The sequence below is a fragment of the Rhinoderma darwinii genome (genome assembly GCF_050947455.1).
Source record: "Rhinoderma darwinii isolate aRhiDar2 chromosome 2 unlocalized genomic scaffold, aRhiDar2.hap1 SUPER_2_unloc_25, whole genome shotgun sequence".
NCBI classification, from domain to species: Eukaryota; Metazoa; Chordata; class Amphibia; order Anura; family Rhinodermatidae; genus Rhinoderma; species Rhinoderma darwinii.
In genome coordinates, this window is record NW_027461691.1 from 405,976 (window position 1) to 422,064 (window position 16,089).

At 43.4% G+C, this 16,089-nt stretch overlaps 1 long non-coding RNA gene across 1 annotated transcript in view; it reads right to left on the bottom strand.

The window, feature by feature from the left end:
• LOC142674972 (uncharacterized) overlaps window positions 1-16,089 on the bottom strand; it is a 47,387-nt gene that overhangs the window by 19,081 nt on the left and 12,217 nt on the right. Inside the window, exon 2 of the long non-coding RNA XR_012852026.1 lies at window positions 2,402-2,449. This is a non-coding gene — a long non-coding RNA (uncharacterized LOC142674972). The remainder of the gene's footprint in view (window positions 1-2,401; window positions 2,450-16,089) is intronic.

The following is a 16,089-nucleotide window of genomic DNA, read 5'->3' on the forward strand; positions in this document are numbered from 1 at the left end:
CCATAAATCACCCCATTTTAAAAACTGCACCCCTCAAATTATTCAAAACAGCATTCAGAAAGTGCTTTAACCATTTAGGCGTCTCACAGGAATTAAAGCAATGTAGAGGTGAAATGTACAAATTTCATTTTTTTTGGCGAAATTCATTTGTAATAAAAAAAATCTGTAACACAGAAGGTTTTATCAGAGAAACGCAACACAATATTTATTGCCCAGATTCTGCAGTTTTTAGAAATATCCCACATGTGGCTCTAGTGTGGTAATGGACTGAAGCACCGGTTTCAGAAGCAAAGGATCACCTAGAGTATTTTGGGACCTCCTTTTTTTTAAGAATATATTTTAGGCACCATGTCAGGTTTGAAGAGGTCTTGTGGTGCCAAAACAGTGGAAGCGCCCCAAAAGTGACATGGTTTTGGAAACTACACACCTCAAGGAATTTATCTAGCTGTATAGTTAGCATCTTGATCCACAGTTCTTTTGCTATATTTATTGGAGTTTGTCTGTGAAAATGAAACTTTTTTATTTTTTCTCCACCGGAGCTGTGAGAGGGCTTATTTGTTCCGTTACAATCTGTAGTTTTCATTGGTACAATTTTAGGGTACATCACTTTTTATTCGATTTTTTTTGGCAAGCAAAGTAACAAAAAAACATACATTTTGAAGTTTTTCGTCCTTTTTTTTTTTTTTTTTTTTTACAGTGTTCACCATGCGCCATAAATGAGATTTTACTTGATTCTGCGGGTCGATACGATTATGGCGATACCATATGTATATAGGTTTTCTTATGTTTTGTGGCATTTGCACAATAAAATCACTTTTCTATAAAATTATTTATTTTTTGTGTAAGCATATTCTGAGAGCCATAACTTTTTTATTTTTCAGTCAAAAAAGCTGTGTAAGGGCTTGTTTTTTGTGGGATGGGTTGTAGTTTTTATTGGTACTGTTTTGGGTTACATGCGACTTTTTGATCACTTTTTATTCTATATTTTGGGAGGGGTGATGATCAAAAAAATAGTGATGCTGGCTTTTTTTTTTTTTTTGCGGTGTTCACCGTGCGGGAAAAATAATATTAAAGTTTTATCGTTTGGGTCGTTACGAACGCGGTGATACCAAGTATGTGTACTTTCTTTAATATTTTCATTTTTTTTCCTATAATAAAAGTCTTATTATAGGAAAAAAAATCATTTTTTGTCTTTACACTTTTCTGAAACATTTTTATTACATTTGTTTTTTACTTTTAGACCTGCAACACTGATAGCTGCTATAATACAGTACACTACCTAGGTAGTGTAACGTGTTATAAACTCTCAGTGTGACGATGAGAGTCACGCTGACAGGAAACCTAGCTGGTCGTCATAGGCTTCCGTGCATGGCAGACCCGGAGGCCGTTGTATGGCCTCCGGTTTTGCCATGCAACCGATGACAGCACCCGCAATCGGTCCCGGGAAAGTTTGTTGTAGCAACAAACTTTCCAGTTTGTTGCTACAACAAACTTTCCCTGCGATCACATGATCGGGACCAGAACCAATCAGGTCCCGATCATGTCTCCCAGACCAGAGGCAGGGGTTAACAGCGCGATCCGGGTGTCAGCACTACTCTGAGACACTGGATCGCGCTTTTAACACCCACTGTGAATTCACATTGGAGCTGCACAGAGCCCAGCACGCGACGACATGAATTTACTGTGGGCGGTCGGGAAACAGTTAAAAATGGTGATAATATTCTCTGTAGCTGAACCAATCGGTTCGGCTGTCAGAGAACAGGTTGCTGGGGAGACGCGGACACTGACACCACCGGTGTCAGAGCGATCTCTCCAGCTCTATGCTGGCAAAAGCAGAGGTCTGCAGATTCACGTCCTATCTGCACGGGGTATATGCGAATAGGACGTGAATCTACAGATTGTCGGCATGAAAAGGTTAAACTCAGAACAGAACTGAAAGACTTACTGAACTATAATGCAGAAAAAAAAATTAACTTTGCAAAATCTTAAATGTACGTGAATGCAGATAAATGTGAAAATAAATTAGCCAATCTAATTAAAAAACAACACTCAAACACCTTTATACTCAAAACAAACTAAACTTCATTACGCTACTGAAGAAATAGCCAAGGAATTTTGTTCCTTTTACTCAGAGGTATATAACTTCTCAATGACCAAACATTGACTAAAAAAACCGAAGCGATTAATAAACTACTAGACAAAATAACACTTCCTTACATCTCAGAAGCTCAGAGTCAAACGCTAACTGTACCCATCTCAAAACAAGAAATAGACAACACTATTAATACTAGCCCAAAAGGCAAAAGCCCAGGACCTGATGGGTTTTGTATGTCATACTATAAAATATTTAGTGAAACTCTATCTTCCTTCCTAACACAATACTTCAACACAATAGACTTACACAACCTTTTCTGTAAAGAGTCCTTAACTGCACACATCACCTTGATGCCTAAAGAAGAGAAAGACAACAATATTTGTGGAAATTACAGACCCATCTCTCTAATAAATAATGACATCAAACCATTTGCAAAAACAACAGCTAATTGATTTACAAATTTCGTACCAAACATAATTATCCTATAACAAGTAGGCTTGACACCAGGTAGAGAAGCAAAATAAATAGTCAGAATTCTGAATGTAATTGAAGTCGCACAGATTATAAAAATATCCCTCTAGCTCTACTCACCGCCGACGCCGAAAAGGCTTTCGATAGAGTAGACTGGCTTTTTATCAAACTGACACTACAGAAATTTGGGCTACTACTAATGTTTGTAGATAAAATTATGGCTCTATATAAAAATCCATCAGAAAAAATCAAAATAAATGCTGAGTTTTTGCATAATTTTGAAATAAAAAATGGTACAAGACATTGTACCGTCTATGAGTATTGTAACGTCTATGGCCACGGTCCGTCGTTCTGCCGTTAACCTCGACGGCCGTGGCCATGGACATCTTACCTCCCTGCAGCGTCGTCCCACTGTGAGGTGTCGGCACTCACTTCCAGACTTCGAGTGTCTCCAGCGGGCGCGCCCGCGCGTGTACGGTCTTAAAGGGCCAGTGCACGCATTTTGCAGGAAGTCTACAAATCTAGCCCAGGATGCCCTGGGCTATAAAAAGGGTTCTGCCCTCTTGCCCCTTGCCAGAGCGTTGTTTGTTACCCTTAGTTTGTCGTGCTTATGGTCTCCCAGTGTCTTCCAGTTTCCCAGTGTACCTTGTTCCTGTATCCTCTATCCTGTGTCCGTGCTACCCAGATCTAGTGCTGTTTCCATGCTGTGCTACAGTCTCGCTTGATTTGCTACGCCTCTCCTGACGTCTTCCCGCCGCCTGGTCCTGGATGTGCCTGCCTCGTTACTGCCTACGATTGCCTCAGGTACCCTCGCTGAACTATTTGAACTCTGTACTTACCAGCTTGGCCATCTGCCATCCCGCTACGCGGTATGGCCCAGTGGGTTCACACCCCGCATCGTGACAGTACGCTCTGGCCATGGACTCCGCTGGTCAATTCAAGGGCTTGGCACCCTCCCAAGTCATGCAGGCGGACCTGCTGGATCTCCGAACTAGGCAGGATCAGCTCCTTGTGGCAGTGGACTCTATGGCGCAGCAGCTAGGGACGCTAGTTGCTTCTCTTCCTGCCTCTATGCAAGTCCTTCAAGCCGATCCTCCTATTGCTCCTCCTGGCAGTTCCTGTCTTGATACTCGGTTCTGGCTGCCATTGCCCTCTCAGTTCGATGGAGACGCCAGTGTTTGTCGGGGGTTTCTGAACCAATGCCACATTCATTTTACCCTGCACTCTCGAGCATTTCCGTCGGACGGTGCCAAGATCGCATTCATCATATCCCTCCTGACTGGCAAGGCCCTGGCATGGGCTAATCCTATCTGGGAACGTCAGGAACCCGAGACCCAAGATTTCCAGGGGTTCGTGCAAATATTTAGAACTGTTTTTGAGGAGTCTGGGCGAGTCTCATCGGCAGCCACTGCCATCTTCAACATTCGCCAAGAGGACACCTCTGTGGGCGAGTATACGATCCAGTTCCGGACTCTGGCAGGAGAGCTATCCTGGAACAATGAAGCCTTGGTGGCATCCTATTGGCCTGGCCTGTCGTCCGAGATCAAGGATGAACTGGCCGCTCGAGACCTGCCTCCTGCCCTGGACGACTTGATTCTGCTTGCCACTCGGGTAGACATAAGGCTGAGGGAGAGATATCACGAGGTTCGTCAGGAGCGTCGGCGCCCTAGACTGGCGTCCAACTTTCAGCAACCCCTCTTGCCTGCTTTTATTGCTTTGCCCGAGGTCCCGATGCAAGTAGACCAACTAAAATTATCGGTCCAGGAGAAGCAGCGCAGGCGCACCTCTGGACTTTGCTTATATTGCGGCCTCGCTGGCCATTTTCTGCGTTTGTGTCCTCACAAGCCAAAAAAACCCCAGCGCCTAGGTTTGGTTGGAGAGACAACCCTGGGCGTCAACACATTGAATCAAGAACTCTCTTCCAAACTATTAATTCCCGTAACCATCATTGCTGGCGAGAGGTCCCATCCGGTCTTTGCCTATCTGGACTCCGGCTCTGCAGCCAACTTCATCTGCCAGGACCTTGTGGATCTCCTTCTGTTGCCTACTATCCCGCTTGAAAGGCCGTTGATTGTTGCCTCGGTGGATGGACTGCCATTGCCTGACCCAGTTGTGTCCGTAACCAAGCCGTTGAGACTACAAGTAGGAGCCCTTCATGCTGAACTCATCTCCCTGTTCGTCCTGTCCAAGGCCGTCAACCCCGTGCTGCTGGGCTTGCCTTGGCTCCGTCTGTACGCCCCCGTCCTGGATTGGAACTCTGGAGAGGTCCTCCAGTGGGGTCCGAAGTGTCTTGACTGCTGTCTGGGCCATATCCAGTCACCACAGCCTGCCCCTCTTCAGTCTTTGACAGGGTTGCCTTCTTGTTTCTCCATGTTCTCCGATGTCTTCAACAAAAAGGAGGCTGAGACCTTGCCGCTACATCGGGCATATGACTGTCCGATCGACCTGGTTCCCAAATTGTCTCCTCCTCAAGGCAGAGTGTACCCTCTCTCCTTGCCAGAGACCCAGTCCATGTCAGCCTACATTAAGGAGAACTTGGAGAGGGGTCCTTCTTTGTTAAAAAAAAAGATGAATCGGTACGACCTTGCATTGACTACCGAGGTCTAAACCAGATAACGGTGAAGAACAGGTACCCTCTGACTTTGATTTCTGAACTGTTTGATCGCATACGGGGGGGCGAAAAAAAATTCTAAACTGGACCTGCGGGGGGCCTACAATCTGATTCGGATTCGTTGAGGTGATGAATGGAAGACTGCCTTTAATACTCATGATGGGCACTACGAATACTTAGTTATGCCCTTCGGCCTATGTAACACCCCGCAGTATTTTAAGAATTTGTCGATGACATTTTTCGTCATCTCCTTTATGTTTGTGTTGTGGTGTATCTCAATGACATTTTGATTTTTTCCCCAGATCCAGTAACTGATCTAAGTCATGTCCGCCAGGTGTTGCTCCGTCTAAGAGAGAATCGCCTTTATGCCAAGTTGGAGAAATGTGTATTTGAGAAGAAGTCTCTATCCTTCCTAGGCTATATTATCTCCGATCAGGGCCTCAAGATGGACCCCCAGAAGGTAAAGGCTGTCCTGGAGTGGCTACACCCCCGAGGCTTAAGAGCGATACAACGCTTCCTAGGATTCGCCAACTTCTACCGACTGTTCATCCCCAACTACTCATCTTTGACTGCTCCTATCTCCACCCTCACTAAGAAGGGTAGGAATGCCAAGATGTGGACTCCGGAGGCTGAAGCCGCATTTGAATCCTTAAAAAAACCTTCACGTCTGCCTCCATTCTGCACCATCCTGATGTATCCCTACGGTTTTCGTTAGAGGTGGATGCTTCCTCGGTTGGTACTGGTGCACTGTTGTTCCAGAGAGGATCGGTAGGTAAGACTGTGGTATGTGGCTACTATTCTAAGCGGTTTTCTTCCGCAGAGTGCAACTACTCGATTGGGGACAGGGAGTTACTGGCCATCAAGCTGGCTCTGCAGGAGTGGAGACATACACTGGAGGGCGCAGTTCATCCTATCCTGATCTTCACGGATCACAAGAATTTGACCTACCTACAGATGGCCCAGCGGTTGAATCCTCGTCAAGCCAGGTGGTCGTTGTTCTTTGCTCGGTTCCGGTTCGAACTCCCCTACCGACCGGCCGACAAGAATGTGAGGGCCGACGCCTTGTCCAGATCTTTTGAAACCGAGGATGCCATGGAATCCCCACAGAATATCATTGACCCATCCTGCATCTTCTCTGTGAATCCCCTGCAAGTTAGAGACATTCCTCCGGGTAGGACTTTGGTACGTCTGGCTGACCGAGGAAGAATTCTTTGCTGGGGTCACAGTTCTAAGCTGGCAGGTCACGCCGGTGCTCGTAAGACCCAAGATCTAATCACCCGTCAGTTCTGGTGGCCCACGCTACCCAAAGACGTTATGGACTTTGTCTCCTCATGCACGGTATGCGCAGCAAATAAAGTTGCTCACTCCAGACCTGCTGGCCTGCTCCAACCACTGCCTGTGCCCGTTGCCCTCTGGCAACATGTCGCTATGGACTTTGTCACAGATTTTCCTTCTTCTGCGAGTTGCAGTGTGATCTGGGTGGTGGTGGATCGATTTTCCAAGATGGCTCACTTCATTCCCTTGACCGCCCTGCCATCTGCTACGCGATTGGCTGACCTCTTCATACAACACATCTTTCGTCTGCACGGCTTGCCCCTGCATATTGTCTCGGACCGAGGGGTCCAGTTCATCTCGAAGTTTTCGAGAGCACTCTGCGGCCTCCTCGGTGTAAAAAAGACATTATGAACTTTGTCTCCTCATGCACAGTATGCGCAGCAAATAAAGTTGCTCACTCCAGACCTGCTGGCCTGCTCCAACTACTCCGATACATTAATTTCCGGAAAAAGCCGAACAGACACGAAGCGAAACAAAATGGTCAATAGAACAATCTAGATAAATATTACACGATTTAGGGCAGATGGATAAAAGCACAAAATTTTGACTAACTTTTTATGATTGGTGGGGTGTCAGTTTCTTCTCAAACTTAGAATACTTGATGCCAGTTACATATATCATATAATCCTTTAATCTTGTACAGAATTATATAGGTCTGTTTCTAATTCATACTAACAACAGCAGAGACAATTGTTCGTTTTTCTTTCTGTATTTGTATATTTTGTAACCCCCTGCCCTCTTTCCTTCCGTTATGTACTCTCTATCTCCTCCCTTAAAAAAGTTAAACAAAGAATTTATAAAAAAAACAAAACAATATCCTCACCTTTTAATTCCAGAATTACTTAAAAGGCTTTGCACAGCTAAAATATTTAATACGCTTGATCTAAGAGGAGCAAATAACCCTGTTTTAATCTGTCCTTGGGATGAATGGAAGACTGCCTTCAGGAGACAGTTTGGACACTTTGAGTATCTTTTAATGTCTTTTGAACTTTGTAATGCTCCAGTCGCTTTCTAACACTTTATCAATGATCTTTTTAGGAACTTATATTGGCAACTTGTAATAGCCTACCTGGATGATATCCTCATTTTTTTTCAGACATTCTCTAGGAGCATCGGAAACATGTCTGCACTGTACTACAAAGACTTTGGGAATATTGCTTACAGTGAAGGAAATAAGTATTTGATCCCTTGCTGATTTTGTAAGTTTGCCCACTGTCAAAGACATGAATAGTCTAGAATTTTTAGGCTAGGTTAATTTTACCAGTGAGAGATAGATTATATAAAAAAAAAAAAAAAATGAAAATCACATAGTCAAAATTATATATATTTATTTGCATTGTGCACAGAGAAATAAGTATTTGATCTCCTACCAACCATTAAGAGTTCAGCCTCCTCCAGACCAGTTACACGCTCCAAATCAACTTGGTGCCTACATTAAAGACAGCTGTCTTAAATGGTCACCTGTATAAAAGACTCCTGTCCACAGACTCAATTAATCAGTCTGACTCTAACCTCTACGACATGGGCAAGAACAAAGAGCTTTCTAAGGATGTCAGGGACAAGATCATAGACCTGCACAAGGCTAGAATGGGCTACAAAACCATAAGTAAGACGCTGGGTGAGAAGGAGACAACTGTTGGTGCAATATTAAGAAAATGGAAGACATACAAAATGACTGTCAATCGACATCGATCTGGGGCTCCATGCAAAATCTCACCTCGTGGGGTATCCTTGATCCTGAGGAAGGTGAGAGCTCAGCCGAAAACTACACGGGGGGTACTTGTTAATGATCTCCACAGTCACCAAGAAAACCATTGGTAACACATTACGCCGTAATGGATTAAAATCCTGCAGTGCCCGCAAGGTCCCCCTGCTCAAGAAGGCACATGTACAGGCCAGTCTGAAGTTTGCAAATGAACATCTGGATGATTCTGAGAGTGATTGGGAGAAGGTGCTGTGGTCAGATGAGACTAAAATTGAGCTCTCTGGCATTAACTCAACTCGCCGTGTTTGGAGGAAGAGAAATGCTGCCTAGGACCCAACGAACACCGTCCCCACTGTCAGGCATGGAGGTGGAAACATTATGTTTTGGGGGTTTTTCTCTGCTAAGGGCACAGGACTACTTCGCCGCATCAATGGCAGAATGGATGGAGCCATGTACCGTCAAATCCTGAGTGACAACCTCCTTCCCTCCACCAGGACATTAAAAATGGCTCGTGGCTGGGTCTTCCAGCACGACAATGACCCGAAACATACAGCCAAGGCAACAAAGGTGTAGCTCAAAAAGAAGAACATTAAGGTCATGGAGTGGCCTAGCCAGTCTCCAGACCTTAATCCCATCGAAAACTTATGGAGGGATCTGAAGATCCGAGTTGCCAAGCGACAGCCTCGAAATCTTAATGATTTACAGATGATCTGCAAAGAGGAGTGGGCCAAAATTCCATCTAACATGTGTGCAAACCTCATCATCAACTACAAAAAACATCTGACTGCTGTGCTTGCCAACAAGGGTTTTGCCACCAAGTATTAAGTCTTGTTTGCCAAAGTGATCAAATACTTATTTCTCTGTGCACAATGCAAATAAATATATATAATTTTGACAATGTGTTTTTCTGTTTTTTTTTTTATTTTATATAATCTATCTCTCACTGGTAAAATTAACCTAGCCTAAAAATTATAGACTGTTGATGTCTTTGACAGTGGGCAAACGTACAAAATCAGCAAGGGATCAAATATTTATTTCCTTCACTGTATATATTAAACTTGAGAAATGTAATTTTGAATAGACTACAATTCAATTTCTTTGGGTACAGTATATCTCCAGCACATCTCAGTATGGACTGGCTGTTGTTGATTGGCCAACCCCAAAAAATGGAAAATTCTGTGATTTATTGGTTTTGCTAATGTCTACAGAAAGTTAGTTCGAAACGTCTCCAGGATCGTAGTACCAGTCACTCAAAAAAAGAATATTTGCTTTACTTGGATACCTGAAGCTCAGAATGCTCTCATTAAATTAACAGCTTAGCATATAATCACATACATGCTTCTGATCGCGCGGGCACAGAAGCTGTGCCCGCACGATCACTGCAGGAGCCTGGCTGTTACTGACCGCTGGGCATCCGCTGCAACAGCTAGGATTGGAGAAACCTCCAATCTTGCCATTTGACACCTTAAATGCCGCGGTCAACAGTGATTATATTATAAAGCTACAGAAGGAGTAAATATAAAACTTAGCTTTTAATAAGCTGTTAAAACGTGGAACATCACACATTTACTTATAAGGACATATACTGACATACATAACATATAAGTTAAAGGAATCTGCCAGGCACAGCTTCTTTATCAACGCCCATAGGTAATCAGTCTGCACCTGCTTCTAGGTCTGTGAGACTGACTCCATCTTCCACCACTCAGGATTGCAGGCTTAGGAGTGGGAGAGCCTATCGCAGCCTGGCCAGATGGAGCTAGCTCCCGCCCTCTGTCTATTTATACCTGCCTTTCCTGTTCCTCCTTGCTTGTGAATCTTCTCTGTTTCCTGGCCCTGCTGCAGCTTCTTGTACTATTTGTCCCTGCTTCGTATTGACCCTGGCTGGCTGACTACTCTCCTGCTCTGCGTTTGGTACCTCGTGCTCTCCTGGTTTGACTCGGCTTGTTCACTACTCTCCTGCTCTGCGTTTGGCACCTCGTACTCTCCTGGTTTGACTCGGCTCATTTACTACTCTTGTTGCTCACGGTGTTGCCGTGGGCAACTGCCCTGTTTCCCTTAGGTTCTGTGTTCCCTTGTCTGTTTGTCTGTCGTGCACTTATTGAGTGTAGGGACCGTCGCCCAGTTGTACCCCGTCGCCTAGGGCGGGTCGTTGCAAGTAGGCAGGGACTGAGTGGCGGGTAGATTAGGGCTCACTTGTCTGTTTCCCTACCCCCATCATTACAATAAGTGTCAGTTAGGTATAGGGTATTGGTTCCCGTGTTAAGATTTTTGTTCAGAGTATAGTCAGAATTCACATTTTCATTCACACCGTCTGGAGATACCGATCTCATCTTGTATATCCATCTCGACTCTGCTGTAATAATAATTTATCCCAGTTGCCGCCTCTAGGGCTAGGTTCAATATGTTGTATACTCTGGAATCTGATGGATTTTGTCTTTCCCCTATGTGCCAATCAAATGTGTCTTGATATTGTAGTGTCTCTTTTGTTTATGATATCATTATAATGATCCCTGATGCGTCTCCTGTACTCTCTTTTAGTCTTCCCCACATAATCATTAGGGCACGTACATTTAGCTAAATATATCACCCCTCTATATTTACAATTAATAAACGGTTTATTCAGGTATCCAATGCCTGTCGTCGCACTAGTAAATGCCCTAGATACCTCAACTGTGTCCCGAAGGGTCTGTGGACCCACTGGGGCGTATCGTCTTGGCGGTAAGGCAGCTGGCCAACAGTATGCAGGTGGACGTCAGGTGTGGAGAATCAGAACAGGCGTGGTATCCAACGCAGCACGGCACTAGATCAGGATACAAGTAATAGATTACAGGAACCGGAACACTGTTAGCAGGAAACACTAGGGGACCATATGCAAGACAGACTAGGAATACACAACAAAGCTCAGGCATAGAACTAGGGGGCTGGACCCCTTTTATAGTCCAGAGTACTCACGGGTCAAGGTTCATGAACGAGGACTGGTGCGCGCGCTGCCCCTTTACGGGATCCGGCTGTGGTGAGTAGACGCGAGCACTGGCTTCTCCTGAGGAGGAGGCTGGGGCCAGCGCTTGCCGACTCGTGGCTGCGGCTGTCAGGGGGAGAACGGATTTGACAGCTCGCAGCCACGGACATTACAAACTGCTTCACAGGCGAGACATCTAACGCATCTAAAGGTCCCCAGGGGCCTCCTGTTGAGCCAGCATGTTTCAGGGGGTTCATCTACAAAGTGGCTTCGCACTAGTTTATCCTTCAGGCTTTTGCTTCTTCTGAATGTGATTTGGGGTCTCCCACCTATAGCTTGTCTAAGGTCTTCATCTTCCATTAATATTCCACAGTGCTTGTTAATTATTTCCGTTATTTCTATGTGAGAACCATCATATGTCCCTATGATGTGCATCATGTTGTCTTTCTGTTCTTTTGCTTTATTGGGTATCAGAAGGTCAAATCTTTTCATTCCCACTGCATTGTTAAATGCTTCTTTCAGGATTCTCTTGGGGTATCCCCTCTGTAGAAACCTGTTTCTCAAATCCTCTGCTTGTAGTAAGTAAGTCTTCATGTTAGAACAGTTCCTTCTGAGGCGGAGGTATTGTCCCTTAGGTTTACAATTTTTTAGGGCATATGGTTGGGAGCTCTCCCACCTCAGGAGACTGTTTGTTGTGGTAGACTTTCTGAATACATCAGTTATAATCCTACCTTTATCCCCCCTGGAGATTCTCACATCCAAGAAGGCCAGGTTATCTGTATCACTCTCTGAGGTGAATCTAAGTCCTATTTGGTTAGTATTTAAGTCACGAACAAAGTCCCGGAATTCTTCTTGGTTACCTATCCATAGGATGAAAATATCATCAATGAATCTCAGCCATAGGTCTATTGATTCATGCCATTTGCTATTGGTATCTGCAAAGACTATATTTGCCTCCCACCAGCCCAGGAACAGGTTCGCATATGAGGGGGCGCATGGGCTCCCCATAGCAGTGCCCCTGAGCTGGTGGAAGTAATGGTCCTTGAACAGAAATACATTTTTGGTCAAGTTGAACTCCAATAATTTCATAACAAATGCGTTATGTGCAATAAGATGGTTTCCTCTCATTTTCAAAAAGTGGACGACAGATTCCACTCCGAACTGGTGCTGAATTGAACTGTATAATGCTACAACATAAATGGAGGCAAAAATCATGTTATTCTCCATGACTATGCCCTCTAGTTTTAGAAGTAAATCTGTAGTGTCTCTAATGTATGAAGGGTGACTCAGCACAAATGGGCGCAAGATTCTATCAATGTATATTCCTATGTTCTGGTTTAGGCTGTCAATCCCAGAGATTATAGGTCTCACCTTGAGGGGGTTAGTCCCTTTGTGTATCTTCGGAATTGTATAAAAAGTTGCCACTTTGGGATTTTCTGGGGATAGAAATTGGTGTTCCATTTTACTAACCCCTGTATCACGTAACTGTACGTGATGAGGGTTAAGGGGAAGTATGGAGCGAGCTCACGGGCTGACCGAGCTCCATACACAGCGGGTGACGGCTGTTACACGCAGCCGACACCTCCCTGCAATGAGTGGAATCAAAGTTCACTTTGATTCCGCCCGTTTAACACCTTAAATGCCACAATCAATCGCGACCGCGCCATTTAAAGTGTTAGAATCAGGGGGGCGCCCCCTCAAACTCGCGATCGCGCCCCCCTGCTATGGCAGCCTGGTGCCGAATAAAAGCCCCAAGGTCCGCCATCTTTGTACTCCTTTGAAGCTCTGCCTGCAGGGCTTCAAAGGAGACTGTCAGAATCACGATATACTGCATTACATTAGTATTGCAGTATATCATGCAAGCGGTCCAACAATCGCTGCTTCAAGTCTCCTAGGGGGACTAATAAAAAAAAGTAAAAAAACAGTTAAAGATTTTTGTTATGTTCCAAAAACAATAAAGTATTAAATGTTCAAAAAAAAACCCTTTTCACATTTTTCCCCTAAATCAATGTTAAAAAAAATAAAAGTTAACATAACTGGTATCACCGCGTCCGTAAAAGTCTGAACTATCACAGTATAGCGTTGTTTAACCCGCTCGGTGAATGCTGTAAAAAAAATATATATAAAACAATAAAACACACAAATTGCTGTTTTTTGGTCACATTAGCGCTCCAAAAAAATGAAATAGAAAATGATCAAAAGGTCACATATACCCCAAAATGGTATCGGTGAAAACTACAGCTCGCCCCGCAAAACTTAAGCCCTCACATCGTTGAATTTATGGAAAAATAAAAAAGTTATGGCTCTCAGAATACGGCGACACAAAAGTTTTAGTAAATTTAGCAAATGGTTTTATTTTTTTAAAAGTGGTAAAACATAAAACAAAACATATAAATTTGGTATCGCCGTAATCGTATCAACCTTTAGAATAAGGTGAATATGTAGTTTTTAACACCTGATGGACGCCGTAAAAACAAAACCCCCCAAAATATGACGTAATTGCTGTTTTTTGCCCATTTCACCCCACAAATATTTTTTTTTCAGCTTCCCAGTACATTTTGCGGTACAATAAATGGTGCCATGAAAAACTACAACTTGTCCCGCAAAAATGAAGACCTCATATAGCTATATAGATGGAAAAATAAAAAAAATGATAGCTTTTGAAATGTGGGGAGAAAGAAACAAAAGTGAAAATTTTAAAAAGGGTTGCGTCCTGAAGGGGTTAATGATGTAATTCTGTAATGCCCTCTCCAGAATTATCCTCAGTTCTCCCATACATATTTCCAAAGGGCTGCCTTGCAATCGATGATATGTTGCTGAGTGAAAGAGAATTGTGTTGCACATATCTAGATAGGGGATGTGTCCATCACCACTACGTTACCCCCTTTGTCAGAAGGTTTTATTGTTATTTTTTTATTTGCCGATAGATTATTCAGAGTTCTAGATTCCTCCCTTGTCATATTTCTATGTATAGGTTCCTGGCCTTCAAGAGCCCTTAGATCCTCCTCTGCTAGTCTCCTGAAAATCTCTATATTTGGGTTATTATTACATATTGGTGGCATTTTGGTACTTGTCGATCTTAGATTAGTGAAAGGTCCCTTGCTTCTGTCTCTGATATTATCTTCCAAGAGATCTGCAAGGTCATTTGCTGTGTCTAGATCAACAGGATCCAAATTAAAGTCCTGACAGATCCTTTTATTTTTCTCACAAAAAAATTTATGCCAGTGCAGTTTTCTGGAGAATAGGGCTATGTCCTTGGTCCAGACGAAGGAGTCAAATTTCTCCATCAGGACAAAGGACAGGCCCCTCTCCAGGACCTGTATTTGAATTTGAGTGAGGGGATGTGTAGAGAGATTGATAACTTCATTTTTAGTAATGGTGTTAGAATTGTTTGGTGTCACGTAGTGTATTCACAGAGGGAGGGGGCTCCTTCTGTCACCCATCGGCGGCCTGCGAACGCAATCGCTGGCCGCTGGTGGATTGCCATGGCAGTCGGGGGCCTAACAAAGGCCCTCAGACGTGCCCTGGCTATATGCCCATTCGGCCGCGCCAGAGGCATGGCCTAATACACCCTTCAACATTGAAATTGCAACATTAAGAAAGGCATGCCAGAAGATCATGCATATTGAGGAAGTAGCAGGTGTCGCTAAGATCTGCAAATTATCAAATTTTCAAGCATTAAAGGGTAACTAAACGTTTGACAAACTTCTGACATGTCATAGTGACATGTCAGAAGTTTTGATTGGTGGGGGTCCGAGCACCAACTGCTCAAACGAAGCTTTACGGAAAAAGCTTTTATGTACCCTGTATACATTGAAGCTGTATCTTGCGGTCAAAGATGAATCTGTCAGGTCTCGGTGAACGCTGGTCTTGTGTGTCTCTAACACACAGGTCCAGCTATTATCAATCACATCTAAGTTCATGAAATTTGCACGATGCTAAACATGTATTTAAATAGGCTGCTGATAAACACCGGAAAGCTAATTTTTGCTCAAATTGATGAAGTCCCGTTCATTTAAAACTTCCTAAATCTATGAATGTGCATCCTGTTTTTTTGATGCAAAATGTTCATGCTTCTAAACTTACAAAAGAATTTAATCAGAGATATCCTAAAAAAAAAAAAGCCCCTAGGGCGTCCAGAGGACATCTTGGAAAAAAGGGAGCATTGATAGAATTTGTACCCAGAAACTTCTACGTCTCAGGCAATAGCTCTTCTCTTTGAGCCATCTGAAAGGTTAGACAGCTCCACTGCTGAATCTGTTGTCCAGGTTCTCTTGATTCCTGCCGCTCTGTATTTCTTGAATTGATTGCTTGATTTGTCTCAGAGGTAAGACTTAATTGGAGCCTATAAAAATCATGATGAACTGCAGTACATTACTACTGCAGTATATCATGCAAGTGATCCAATAATCGCTGGTTCAAGTCCCCTAGGGGAACTAAAGTTAAATAAAGATTTTTTGTATAAAAAAATAAAAATATTAAAAAAACACCATTCTCATTTTCACCGAAATGCAAAGTAAAAAAAAAAAATTAACATAGCTGGTATCGGCGCTTACATAAATGTACGAACTTCTAACATATAACATTATTTAACCAGCACAATGAACACAGTACAACAAAAAAATGTAAAGCACCAGAATCGCTGTTTTTTGATCACCTCATCTCCCACAAAAAATTAATTAAAAAGTGATCAAAAAGTCTTATGTACCTCAAAATGGTATGAATAAAAACGAAAGCTCGCTCCGCAAAAAACAAGCCCCATTTCTATTAAATTATATGATAACAACGGCAATTTGTATACATGAGAAGCTGCAATACCAGACGTAACATACCAGATGGACAGGAGTGGAGCTATTTCTGGGAAGCATCTAAGACTATACAACCCCTTTATGGGGGAAGCTTCTAAGCTG